This window comes from Agelaius tricolor, unplaced genomic scaffold (assembly GCF_023055355.1).
Source record: "Agelaius tricolor isolate 1412-34295 unplaced genomic scaffold, bAgeTri1.0.p SCAF_4, whole genome shotgun sequence".
NCBI classification, from domain to species: Eukaryota; Metazoa; Chordata; class Aves; order Passeriformes; family Icteridae; genus Agelaius; species Agelaius tricolor.
The window spans coordinates 21298309-21310042 of NW_027269264.1; positions in this window are offsets into that span (position 1 = coordinate 21298309).

Consider the following 11734-nt stretch of genomic DNA (forward strand, 5'->3'; position numbering starts at 1 on the left):
TTGTAATTTTTTGTGAAAAAGTCATGGCACCCAAAACACTTAAGTCAAGAGCCAATAAAGGGCCATAAATGAACACCTTTCAGTTTGTAAGATTAATCAAACCAAAGTACCCCCAAAACCCAATACATCACCAAGGCAAAAAACTCACAGATCCATTCCCAAACCATTTAAACTAAAAGATAACTGCAAAAAGGCTAATTTCATGGGCAATGTGTGCTACTTGTGCTCTTTTTCTCTCTTCATACTGACAAAAATGTAGCTATAAATTATTGTTAGCATCAATTCTTCCATTCCTATTCATTCAGGTAATCTCTGGGGCAACACTAGGATGGCCCAATAACTACAGATAACGTGCTAGATGCAATTTCCAATTTGAAAGCTCCACTGTGGGAGCACTTTTCCAAAATGGACCTAAGGTTCAAAATAAATTTATTTCAGGCTGCACTCTGTATTTGAAATTATATACAGACATTTTCTTATGCATGTTTGGCACCTGATTTTAGTGCATCCTGATATCTTTGACCTTGCCCACTGCTGAATTGTGTGGTGACATGACTCATACCTTTTGAATTCCCTGGCCCAGGATCAGGTTGCTCATGCGTGTATTCCATGCTGTTCCCAGATATTCTCCAGGTAGGGATGATAGAGAAACTGCTGCTCAGCTTAGGCTCGCTGTCCTGCCTGCTGAGGAGACTGTTACGGTAACAGCTGTGTTTACCAGCTTTCCAGCAGCCAGGAAATTCTTAATATTAGGGCAGTTCACGCACAGTCATATCTTATTAGTGTGCACAAGAGCAAAACCAAACTGCAAATCATAAAAATGCTTGAGTGTGGGGGTCTTTGTTTATAGAGACATTTCAAAAATAAAGCTCACTTATTCTTGTGACTATTTGTCACTGCAAGGCCAGCCTTAATTTTTTTTCCCCCAGTTTTATTTTTGCTTACCTCTCTGCCAGTTTCAGGCTTTATTACCTTCAGTTATTTGCCTGAATAGCAACTTCATACACAGAAAAGACAGCTAATAAGCAGTGACCACCACTAACGGGGGGCAAACACTGAGGAATTTCATTCTTGATGATTGACCATCAAGTATTATCACCCTCATGGTTTTATCACCCTCATGCTCATGTCAGACTGTATGAATCTGACCTGCTAGGCTAGGACAGGTGAAAATTAGTGAGCATGAGGCAGCCTGCATATGGGCCAGGCTCTCAAGGAAATTGTCTCTCCAGCCCATTGTCCACTGGCCCACTGCCCCTCTTGCAGCTCTCACTGCCCACTCCATTGCCTCCAGGAGTCAAAAAACAATATGGGGAATGTCTATGGACATTTTCAAGCCCTGCCACTTCAGCTCCCAAGAATGCTGGTGTTGGAGAAGGGGAGAACTTGGGTTTGGAGAGGAGAAGCCACAGGTGCAGCAGTAGTTTTTATTGCTGTATTGATTAGAGGACCAACTTCAATATGTAGAAATAATAACAGACATAGAGATAGTTGCTGCCAGCTGTGGAAATCTCCCTACATAGCTGGAGATTATGTAGTAGGGCTGGAAATGAAAGAGGAAACTGATTTATTCTCACTGTTCATTACTGCAATTCAGAGCAACTTATTTAAGATCACTATCTCCCATTCTAAGGGAAAATGCAAACATTAATCTTCATATACTGTATCTTGGAAACCAATGTTCTAGATAATTAGTTTGCTATCTTTGTATGTGCAGTCTTTTCATATTCAGCAAGAAGGATAGTAGTCTAATCATCTGTGCTGTACATATGGGCTTGAGTACACACCACAGTTTAAACAAACAGGAGATGATTGCTGTCTTCACATTGATGATACCTTCATGCTTTTAGGGTCAGCTTTTATTTATTTCAAATAGCGCTTCTATTATTAGGTCTAAACCCACAATAGTACAACAGGAAACACATCTCTTGCTTGGGTTGTCCAGAAGTGCCTGTGGTAAGACTAAGATGGAGATGAGTACAGGCCATTCTCTAAATGTTTGCCTTCTTGAACAGATTCTGATAACCCTGTTAGTCAGGGCACCTCTAGCTTACCTGTCCAATGCACTTCCCTTGTCCATTTCAATGTGCAGCTACATTTTCACCACGGTGTGCATGTCCCATGTACCATGATCCTGAAGACCTAGTCTTTGCTTTACGAGGGCATTTAGATTCACCAAACGGGAGCCCACCCTTCTCTACATGGAACTGAAATAAACACCACCAGAGACAGTGAGGTAAGTGAAAAGCACTGACTTCTGACTTTGTTTTGTCACTGTGAAAATATCCATCCTCTTAGACAGGACCAATCTGTGTGACCTCTCCCACTGCCAAAGAAACATAGAGAAGAAAAGATGTCCCACAATACCAAGAAAGACTAAAAGCTCAGGTTTTGCCTGTTCTCGTGAACCTAGAGGATGTCACCTATATTTTCAGTATGATGGATAGTGAGATTTTTTCCTCCTTTACATTATTTGGAATTTCTTTTCTGCCTTTGAGGTCAGACTAGAAGCAATAAGTTTTGCTCTGCTGGAGATGATGATAAGTGAGGTAGAAGTCAACCCACCCAAGGACAGAGACACGCCCATCTTAATGATGTTACATGCATGTTAATTCCTGATATCCTAAGTAGCTGCTAAATAATCGCATGATGCTTCAACAGCATTAGTGAATAATATTTAAAGGACACTGAAGAGACAAATCAGGTGCAGGTGGTAGATAAGAGCACCAGTTAATGGCACAATTCCTGGAGAGTCTTCATATGCTCTTTATAAACAACCTTTCCCTGCAAAATTCTTCTTCCTTGATGCATTTCATATCAAAGACAAAAAATAATTAAGGCATCAGGAGCAGACCCTCAGAAGTCTAATCAAGACTTATGTGACCTTGTGCTCACCACTAAATCTTTCCAATGGTTCTCTGTCCAAGCCTGGCTCCTTGAGTTCGCCTGAGCCAAATGAACTGGGGCATTTACAAGACCAGGTCTTCCTGCAGGTCACATTTCACTTTTTAACCTTGGCCCTGCTGGTAATCCAGCGTCATGCAGGGATCACAGCTCACTTGCTCCTTGGTAGAGCCCTGCAGTTGTGGTTTTCCTCTAGGCTCTAAAAGATAGGCCACCTTTCAATGCTTCATCCCTCCCTACTGGCTGCTCTTGCATGGTTTGTGGTTTATTCTCTAAATGTCTGTGAGAAGATTAATAGTGTTACTGCTAATGGGCTCCTGGTAGTAACTCAATATCCACAAGGGCTCTCAAGGACAGATTTTCTCACACCCACATGCTCAATCTAGAGATGCCAGAGAGAGGAGAGGGTAACTAAGGAGGCAAGTCCCATCCCTGAGCTGCCTGTGTCCCTCTGCTTGCATACACACATACATGCACATACACACATACATGCACAAGCCATGGCCACCCCATATCCTTCCATCAGCCTGCTCGTTTCCTCACCTTTTATGCTCTCCAGCCTTGTACGAAGCAGCCATGCAGAGAGCACCTCTAATACTCATGGTGTCCAAGGAGGGGTCCCCGTGGGCAGCCAGCATTCATAACAACACAGAATTAACTACTCCCAGTCATCATAAGCAGAATCATTATGTGTATCCCTTATCCAAATATTTAGAAAAGGCTGAATTTAGAGCAACACTTTGTAAGCTTAAATAAAACTTCTGTGGACAGCAGTGGTCCCAGGACTTGTGTAGATTGGGACTGCTAGAGAATCCTAGGAGACCCTGACAGATGCAGTAAGTAGAGTCTGAATCAATTTAGAATTAGTCTTTGTCCTCTCTTAAGTTTTAAGTATAGTCAGGAAAAAGCACTCATATTCCACTTCTGGACAACAGAATTGAAAGTCTGTGCCTGGCCTGCCCTTAAATTTTCCTACACAGAGTTACCACCCACAAAAAATAAAGTCTGGGTCTGTGTTTTTTCTATGTCTGATAGTACCTACTTGTCTTGTGCAAAGCAGACCGGGGAAACAGCAGCAAACAGACAATAAAGCTGACATCTACCCCCATTGGCTGCTGACTTATATGGAGGATCAGTGATTGGTACCAGCTGGAGATTTGGCCACTGGTCTGCTTTGTGTAGCACTTCAGAGATTAACTTCTGGATCAACCAAAGTGACTTCTAAAGTTATATCTATTTTGTTAGATATAACTACTGACTGAAGAAAAAGAAAATGAAGAAACATTTATTGGAACATAAAAACACTTTGTTTAGAGTTTGGACTTCAAAATCACAAGAACATGCAGAATCTTCATGCAAGTAAGAATTTTACAAGCTTTGCATTCGTCTCTAATCCAAGCTCTGAATGTTGTTGAGCTGGAATTTCAAGCCAGACCTTCTGCATCCAAGAATTCTATTTAATTCCTGGCTCAGGATGGACAGACTAAGAGTGCTTTCTCCTCACCATCTCTCTGAGTGGCAGCTGAAAACACAAGAGAAATGTTATTTTATGCCAGTTGACAAGAGTTGTGTCTTGTGCCATATTATGTTTTGGGTTGGGTTGGGTTTGGGTTTGTATTTTTCTCCTTGATAAATCAAAAAGGATCACCCAAGCAAGATGATCCAGAAGGAAATTAATTTTTAAAATAGGAATTCACTTAAGCAGGTTCCTATAGGGAGGCATCAGGAGGTATAACAATGAGCCATCTAGCAGCAAGCTTGGAGAAAGGCTGCAGGGAACCAGAAGCAGGTCCAAGAGCAGCATTTCTCCCTTGCACTCTGCTCCTGCAGTACTTCTCCATGGCCAGAAATCAAACAGCATCAGCCCTCATGTGCCCTATGCAGATGTAGGGCACATCTGTCACAGCACTCTTAAGTTTTTCACCAAACACACCTTTGATATGCTTGGGGAATAGAAGTTTACTCCTTGCCCACCTCAAGACTTTTGCTGTTTTTTTGGTTGAAAGAACTTTGAGATAATAGCGTATGTGCAGTAGTGTACATAACCATGGGATGTTCAGGGAAACAAGCATTGCTGTAGTGTTTTGTAACTCAAAGAGAGCACATCTACTCAACTGACAGTACATTCATCAGTCACTCTTACTGCATCCCTTCACCTGGAATCATGATTTTCTCTGGCAATGTGCCTTGGGAGAAATACAGGGAGGAAAGCATCCATCCATCAAAGACTAAAGCTATTTTGCCCATAGTTGCTTCACCAAGGACTTTCATGTCAAAGCTGAAAGCAGGCTGCCCCTGGATCTGCAACCTCAATTCCAGGCCCGTCATTTAGAGAGGAGAAAGAGAAGCTTGGTGTGAGTGGGAAAAATATATTTATGTTGAAAAATAGAGGTTAAAAGTCCTGCTCTGTGATCTGTTAGCTGAATATCAGGATTTATTATCAAGTATGGCAGTGCAGCTTGTATCTAAGAGAGATGCTGGAGATTAAGAGAATATAATTATTTGGATTTGTCTCAATATTTTGCTTTGCAGACTGGAGGCTGGTGAGCCTATATCCTAGGAAAACATGAGAGACACAGACTATAATCTCTCCAACACTCACCTTAGAAAGTAAAGCAGACCCACGACCCCTGCAAGGTCAATAGGAGTTTTTCCACTGACTTTAGTAGAGTCTGGACTTCACTCTGAATTTTCCATTGTGAAGGCCAAATTTTCCCCCCAATTTATGAAGCATGGTATTTTCCCAGCTTCAGTGGATGCCATCTCTTGTTTTCCAATGATGCATTTGAAAGCTGAAGTACACCTCTGTGAAACAAAGAGCAGGATAAGAGGATTTAAATGAAATATGCTTATAGCAAGGGTCATAATGTTCACTTGGTTTGCTAATTCCACTTTGTGGCCAATATAAATGCAAAACATAATATCTCTTGGAGATGTGAAACAGTCTTAGAGAAGAGGATCACTGACCTTATGTTCAGGATGAACAAACTGACACGAGCAAAGAAATCCCATGATGCCTATCTCCCATTAACTGTTTGTTTACAAAGTTAGCCTTGTAAATTTACTTGAGAAAATAGTAGATTTTAAAAGAAAGTATTTCCATAATTCTCTGCAGTTCTGCTGCTCCTGCAAGTCCATCAGTATATCCAATTCAATGGGATAGGAGCTCCATTTTTAACATCTTACATTTTAATTTGAATAAGCAATTGTCTTTTTCTTCTTTTCATGTTTTCAGGCTTAATGGAAATAGTACCGAAAATGTGATCTCACAGATCTGGAGGACTCAAAATTAAGAATGGCAACAACATGCAAGACCCTAATTTTTTTTGACCATTTTTAAACTTTTGAACTGCAAATGCTTAAGGTCCCAGGACCAAGTACTAAATATGCCTTTAATTCTGGGACCCCAGGGTTACTTTGCGGTACATTAGCACTTTCAATTCTAATGTGATCATTTTCAGCCTGAGGCTGAAACAAACCATTTATGGGAGCATACTAAGCAGTTTGATCCTTTGCTCACCACAGAAATGAGTACAGTGATTAAAAAAAAAAAATCCATACAACAGAGCCCTGGATGTACATAAGGGCTAGATTGTATGCTTAAGAGCAAAGTAGGCAGGAGAGTACATGAAAACATATACTTGGGCTCAATGGCTCTCAATGAGCATTAGAGGTCACAATGCAAAAAGCAATTCGACATGAGAAATCCCACTGATGTGATAACAAAGTTAATAAGAGCAATGAGTGTATAAACAAGGAAGAAGTGATTAGGAGAGGAGATTAAGGTAATTTTATCTCTCTGTACAGTGCAAAATTGACTACTAGGAGAATTCTTCACAGCTGTAAAATATTACTGAAAAAACCCAAAGAAACTCAAGACTCATAGTAGGACTTAAACAAGTAGAGCGTCTTCCAGACAAAACCAGAATAAATTTTCCTTATCTTCTCAGAAAATTTTGGAATGCTCCGAAGAAAAAAACCCAAACAAAAAATCTCTCAAAAATAATCTGAAGATACAGTGCATAATCTTTGATACAGTAGACAAGCCAGCATGTGGAAAAAGGTCCAATGTATTTAGATGAAAACACATCTTTCCTTACTTGATCCAAGATGAATGAATAGACACTGTTCTAAGGGAAGTGACAAGTATTTGCCTCTCCCTGTGTTGACTTTAGGTCTAGCTGCCTGACAGAAGAGCACACATAAATAAAACAGAGTTAATGGAGCAAGATATAGTCATAACTAGATGAAATGTAATGGCCTGTGATGTACACAAGGTCAGACTAGATGATCTAATGGTCCCTTCTGGCCTCAAACTTCATAAACTGTTTCTCACAGCTACCCTAATGATCTAGTTGCCAGTTTAGACTTGAGTTGGCTATGAGTTTTCCACAGCAATTTCACTGCAATAGCAGCATCCGGGACAATTTCAGAGCCAGAAGCACTGCAGGAGGCTGAAAAATGGTTTGTACCTGATGTCCCATGCATGTCAGGAGTGGCACAATGTAGTGATGCATGACACTTGGTTCTCAGGATTTTTGTTTCTGGAGTCTTCATGGTTTCATTGTCCTGGCTAACTTGTCCCCAGAAAGGTGCATCGTTCAAAGAATCTGATTTTCCAAACTGATTGTTAGGAAGCCTGTGATCTGGTACTCACAGCTGTGGGGCTGTACATGCACCTGAGCATAGCACTGCTCCAGTGCTGAACAGGCCACAAGTCCCTGTAGAACCTCTATGGAGCAATACCTAAAACCAGTTATTTAAGGTAGATGGAGGCCTGAAGGCCGATTTTCTTATTTGAAAAACAGTCTCATTGTTTACTTCATCATCTGGCTACACCTTGCTGCAGGTGCTTTGTACAATGGGGAACGCGCTTTTCTTCTCCATCCCATAAAGCTCTCCCATTTATTAGCATTTTTGTGCAGAGTGGTTTACTTGTTGAGGGATTCAATTTCTGTAGGCATCACAACAAAGACAGATGTCCATCAAGTCTGTTAGAAATTAGTGATATCCTTTCATTCAAATTTAATCACAAGTGAAGTTTAACTTGCATTTGTGAAGGATGAGGCATTCAGATATGGTTTTATGGTTACAAAACACATGTAATGATTTTGATACTGGAGCCAATAGGACATCATCAGACAGGAAGAAAATTGTCTCCTTAGTAATATTTAAAATACTTTCAAAACTAAATGCCTTGAGTTGATGCATTCCTAGCTCTTGAAGGGCATAGTAAATTCTCTAATGTATTGGAAATTATATCTAAATGTAATCAGCAAAAGCACTGGTACAGTTTATTTCCAGATGAGACCTTGTAATTCTGTCGTATTTTTCAGATATCATTGTTACACTATCATCCCGTTGATTAATTATTTATCACAATTATCCCTTCTTGCCCTCCATAAGAGTGAGCAGTTTACTTAGTTATATACAAAATCATAGGCTGATACAATTTGCTGACTAGAAAAATCACTGCTGTTTTTTTGTATTTATTTGTGTAGAAACACATGCATACAGACATGTTTGGTCTTATTGCATAGCTGATAAATTATAATTGATTTACAAAAATTTTCTGGATACTTTACTCTAATGTACCATTATACTAAGAACATGTTGATTATAACAAAAAGCACAGAAATTTAAATGGTACTTATGCATTTACTTATGTGTATATGTGATTTTCCATGCTGGTATAAAATGCATGGCGTATTTTTACAATTGCAAATATTTACTGCAATTAAAATTTAAAATAATTAAAATTAATAAATAGTGAAATAATTATTATTTTTTTAAATAAATGACTGAAAAAAATATTTAGTTATAAAATTATGTGACATAACACAGTTCCAAAATACTTATAGGTATAAAATGTAACTGCAAAAACATCCTTAAGCACCTTTTTGATTACTAATGTCTCATTTGATTTGAGACTTGACTTCAGGCAGTCACCTCATTGCAAATAATCCTGTGGGCTTGCTTGGGACAAATTAACACATTTCACATACAAAAATGAAAGGTCCTGGACTTTGGCACACACTCTGAGCCATGCCAGAGTGTGACAACAGAATTCAGTCTTGTTTTGCTCTGCTTTCTTTTCTCTACAGTACGAAGGCATCTATGAAGGAAAGTAAAACAATCTTTTTTAATGGTCTTTAAAGTTTTTTGAGGCACATCAAATGTGCAGTAGCAATTGAATTGTACCCTAAAATGTCAGCAAGATTTTAATTAGAAGAAAGAGAATCTTAAATGTATCCTTTGCCATCAAAAAAGTGTAATTAAAAAAAAAATCTTATTAGGAAAATGCACCAAATTTCAGAAGCTGTCACTGATTTAACTAATAATGAAATCCTTTTAAAAATTATAGTCATGTGCTTTGATAAACATTATAAAGTCTTGATCCATTACTAGTCCTTCTTCATTCAATGAAGTTGAAGTACTTTGGGAAAATTTAAGGAAGGAAGAAAATTTGTTGTGAATTAAAATTCTGGAAAAATTACATATCTCCATAAAATTTGTTATTAAGCAATTTTTCTTGTGAATTTTACAAAGGCAACTGAAAATTCAATCAGCTCTGTTTTATGGACTTAATTACTCTTTTAAATAGTTTATTTTCAGTGGTTTTATTAATTTTCAAATACTGAGAAGAAATTATCATATGCTTAGAATAATTTTGCTGTTTTCCTTAAATCAGTATTTTCCATTAGCAATATTTCTTTCTGTCTTTTGTGTGCAGAGACATTTCTGACTGACATAAAGCAGATGAACTCAGCAGTCTTCCTACACCCTTAGGAGGAAATGAAAATAAAAGGCCAAAACAGAGAAAAAAATATTTCAAATTGTCGTAAAACAAAATTAAGCTCTTGGCAAGAATTTGTGTAATATATTTAGCAGTTTTAAGATTATCAACCTAACCTCACTGCTTTTGTTAATCTAGTATGAACCTTTGTCTTTCTGGTGAGATTTTCAGGTGCTGTGAACAATGCATGGAATTGTAATGATGGCCACCTGTCCTCTTCATGCTCATTTCACCCATCATTACAGCTTTGGCACTAATTAGAGGGAGCTAATAGATAAAGATAAAAATACAATTACTACTTTGGAAAGTACAAGACTTTCTTGTATTTGGTGTACCAAATTTTTTGGTAAGCAATTTTCACTTGCTGCAAACACAATGAGTGTTTTCTCTCCATTTCAGTTTTAATTTAATTTCCTTCTATTGTATTTCTAATAATGTTCTAAACTATAATTCTCATAACAACTGAGAAAAATTAGTTAGCACCATGAAATTTTAAATTGCATAGGGTTTTTATTTAAAGGAAGCCTTTTGCCTCTGTTTTCCCCATTTACTTGGGCAAAGCAGTGTTTGTAACTTGTTGGTTTTGGAACCTCTCTGTTTGAAAGCCAGATGTCTGCTAAGGAAAGCAGGAGCCGTCCTTGGAATGGAAAATGTAAACACCCTTCCTCTGAATTATTATAATTTTGAAATTAAGGGGGTCTCAGGCAAAGATATGAGGATAAGAATAACATTTCTTTACTGGTGTGTATGATAAAGCAAACAAGCACCCACAGCTGCGGCACCGACCCCAAACAGGACCCGGGGCCCAGTCCCGGCCCGCTCGGCCGCGGGCCCTTTCCGCCTGCTGCAGTTCCGGGCACGGCCAGCAGGGGCGCTGCTGCTGCCGGGGGCGGGGCGGGGGCGGGGATTCCCCGCGCCTGCAGGGGGCGCTGTGGCGCGGGCCGGGGAGCGCGCGGTGATGGCGGCTCGGGCCGGGCGGGAAGGGAGGGAGGAGAGGCTGCGCCTCCCAACCCTGGGGCAGCCGATCCCGGTGCCCAACAGGACTCTGAGGAGCACCAAGCCGGGACGGCAGGAGTCTCGGCAGGCAGGGGGAGCGGGGCTGCAGAGCAGTGACAACTCGGAGCAGTGCTGAAGAAGCAGCAGGGGCAGGGCAGGGGCGGCCCGGCTCCCAGCAGGGCCGGGAGAGGCGAGCTCAGGATCCCGGGCACCCCAACAGTCGGGGATGGTCCCTCTTGAAGTGAGGGAGGTGATAATAAGGTCTCAGTTCAGTGGCTGCTCTCACGAGCAGAGGCTCACCTCATGCCGACCGAGAGAGGGAGAGAGAGAGAGAGAGCAGCTGCCCCAGCCTCGTCCCTTACCTGCCCAATTCCTGCGGTATCTCTGACCCTCGGAGAGAAACTCACAGATAACAGAAGTGCAACCAGATGCTGTCCTCCCCTGAGCTTGGCCACTTCTTTTGCTTTCTTAAGTAGCCAGTTGTTAGTGTTTCCTAGAAACCTATGGGGAAAAAAATTCTGTAAGTAAAAAGGAACAAAAAGGAAAGAAACCTAACCCCCAACAGAACCCTGCACAACTTCTGGGGTGTAGCAGAAAAAGTTGTAAGCAGCTTTGTGATTACTTTGACAAAAGATGCTCCAAAAGATGTTGTACAATTTGAGTGTCGATGTGCCAACTGGCTCCAGATGTTTGCATTGTATTGCTTTTTAAGAATGGGTGTGCAACCATGCATGACATCCCTGTCTCCCTGCTTCTACTGGTGTTACTCTGCCTCTATAGATATCTGCCCTCATTTTCTGGTGATAGTTATGAGAGATGGAACTACATGATCAGCAGACCACATGATACTATAAAAACCACAGGAAGAAATATATAAGGGTTTGAAGGAAGCATTGGCTTAAACTAGTGTGTCAAATGCAAATGTAATGGTGAGTTGCCCTGCTCATAGTTTGAGAGATACGTCATAATTTTTTTTTTGTTTAGGTATTGTGGATACAGGAATTAAGAAAAGCTTTTAATTCCAATTATTAATAATTT